Genomic DNA, 3,023 nt, shown 5'->3' on the forward strand with positions numbered 1-3,023 from the left:
TGGTCATGGAGTTCGTGAAGGAGTTGATGCCACTGTGAACAGCGCCGACGAGGCAAATCCGGGAGCAGTGCAAAAGTCAGCTGCTAGTGGCGGATGTGATAATTTCCACGCTGAACTTGTGGTGTGGAGGGCAGGGAGGAGCATGAAACCCCTTATCTACCCGACGAGCAGAATCAAGCTGGAAAAGAGATTGCGAAGGTGCGGAGAATTGTTCGAACAGCAAAGCGGAGAAAAGCATTCCACCAAGTGTATTAATGAGATCCACGCCAGTTTGGACGAGAGTGGTAAGCAGCATGTTGGCATGGCATATGTTTGATGAGGAATGATGCAGTGCAAGATTTAGATTTAGAGGATGAGAATACAGTGTTGCAGGAAACTGGGTTGAATGATGAAGGAGCTGTAGGGAACTTGGAAGATTCGGAGGACTCAAACTAGGATGCAGATGGTGAAACTAATCAAGATGAACATGGAGGAAGTTGGGATAAAGATATGGCTGAAAATAGGGCTGCTTGGATCTGATTGTCGAATCAAGAGCTGTTTTATATGACGAAGATGAGGACATTATGGCTATTCTCCAAACTAAGAAAGAAGTATTGACACAAAAAAAAGGCAAGCAAAACAAAAAGAGAAAGCAAGAAGGTGCCCAAAAATCGAAATAAGATGCGTAATAAAATTTTTAAATGATTTTAGTTTGTGGAATATGATGGATTTAAGGAGTGTTGGAAAGTAAAAAATGGTAAAAAAATTTAAGCGTAAAAATTATGTAAATATATTAGGATTGATAGAGACAAAGAAAGAGGTGATTTCTAAGTTTGATATAGTACAATTTTAGGGTAATGATGCGGTGAGTTTGGAATTTGTGAGAATGGAAGGTGCGTCTAGAGGTTTATTAATAATGTGGGATGTTATGATGTGTAAGTTGAGTAATTGTTATAAAGGATGGAGATAATTGTGTATAGAAGGAAAATTAACAAACAATCATTTTTATTTGTGCTTTGTGTTAGCAGCATTATCAAACTAGTTGATATAGAACTGAATGAATGACTGTAAGTTTACATAGTTCAGGAGTCAATCGTGACCGTAAGTTTACATAGTTCAGGGGTCAATCGTGATTAGGTGTTGCAAGTGATTTTGATCTTTTGGATTATTGATTGCTTTTGCCAAAGATGATTAAGAATTAATTTATTTTATCTTAGTACTAATTTATTTTATCTTAGTACTTTTCTATTGAGACGTTGATGTTCCACCTTATTGTATTGAATTTTTTTATTTCAAAAAAATCACACGTAAGATATCATGGCACTAACCGTTCAACATGACACATCATTTAATTATGATAGAAGGACTAATTTTAGTGGCAACTTCAGGTACTATTAAATAGTGATAAAAATTAATTAATTAAAAATTTTTAGCAAAAATCAATCGCTTATTAATTTATCTAATAAAATAAATGTTAAAACTAATTTGATAATTAAATTTTGTCTAAAACTAAAGTACTGAATACATTAATAAAAGAACTCATTTAGAATATTGATCTAACAAATCAATAGTACTTAAGTAATTAAGTTCAATAGCACACAAGACCTTTTATAGAATTTTCCTTCAGTTTATACATTATATAAAAGGAATTCTCTTTTCCTGGTGTCTAATATTCTGTTTTTTCCCCCTAAAATATCATTCTATATATATTAGGGAGTAAACGTAATATTATTGAATATTGTAAAATCTTAATCTTTTGGAAAAAAATACTTAAAATGTTTAATTCATTAGCGAAATAGGAGAACAAAATAGGCTAATAACTGAAAACTGTTATGTAAAGGCAATGCCGTATAACTGAAAATGAAACGAAGAACAAAATACTTATAATGTGGTTTTATCTTAAACAATAGAAATACATTCACAACATAATAAAAAACAATTAGATTGAAAGAGAAGAAGGAACCATCAGAAACCAGAATTTTGTCCCCAGAAGCCATATAAGCTGTACGGTCCGCATCATGGTTAGGGTCACATAACCCCCATCACTTGGTCCCTTCTTCCAATTTGATTAAACATGTCCACAACACATATTGCAACAGATATGACAATAAAATCGAACAGAAAAAAAGGAAAATAATGTTTTGTATAGAAAAGAGGGCTCAGATTTAATGGGTATGAGAAACTTATCAACACTTAATCATCAGAGTGGTGCATGACTTTCTCTAATACTCATCACAGCCCACAAAAATTCAATTATCAATGCAAACACAAAATTTCAAGAGCGAAACAAAGATAGAGAAGAGTAAAAAAAATCATGTATGTTACGAGAGAGAATGGTGAAAAAAGAGTGAGGTCGAGAGAAAAAATAATGTAGTTGCGGGATCTTTATAATAAGGGGGAATAGAGAGAGAATTGAAAAGAAAGAGGAGTATTTGACTATCTATGCGGCGCAAGACTTGAGCTTCAGATGATGGCAAGCATAGCTGTATTAGGGTAACCTTTTTTGGGTCAGGAGGGTTACTTTATTTTGGAACGGGCAAATGGATTATAGGCTTTGGGGTTTGAATTTTGAGGCCTAATTTTTGTTTTTGGTCTTCTGAACGAGCCTTGGCACTTGTTTACGTTGTTTTTTTTGTTTGGCATGTTTCTTTTTTCATGGTACCTCCTAGTTTAAGGAATCAAATATTAATTCATTGCAAATCAAAATTCTATTTAAGAGATGCTGCGCAGCTGACAGTTAGCTTAGATGATAAATCATGTGCTTTTTAATACGCTGTATTGGGTTTAAATCTTAGTGGATGCACCAAGTATTGAAAAAAAAAAAAAAAACCCGTCTGTTGTGATACCTAAGTATATGAAATTAAGGGCAATTTACTTAAATAAATAAAAAGGAAAATTTTTTTTACGTAAATGTGCAAATCTGTTTCTTGATACGTTTATGTGCAAAACGGATTTATATGTAAACTGTGGCAACCCACCACGGTTTCTAAACATGCGTAAACCGTGGGAGGTCACCACGGATAAGGAGCAAAAATTTGTAAGAG

General features: G+C 33.7%; 1 non-coding gene across 1 annotated transcript; it reads right to left on the reverse strand.

Annotated features, from left to right (window-relative positions):
• Window positions 1–2,134: 2,134 nt before the first annotated feature.
• Window positions 2,135–2,220, reverse strand: LOC112799094 (small nucleolar RNA Z221/R21b). The gene has a single exon (XR_003200679.1). It is a non-coding gene; the product is annotated as a small nucleolar RNA Z221/R21b (small nucleolar RNA).
• Window positions 2,221–3,023: the final 803 nt, after the last annotated feature.

This window comes from Arachis hypogaea, chromosome 4 (genome assembly GCF_003086295.3).
Source record: "Arachis hypogaea cultivar Tifrunner chromosome 4, arahy.Tifrunner.gnm2.J5K5, whole genome shotgun sequence".
Lineage (NCBI taxonomy): Eukaryota > Viridiplantae > Streptophyta > Magnoliopsida > Fabales > Fabaceae > Arachis > Arachis hypogaea.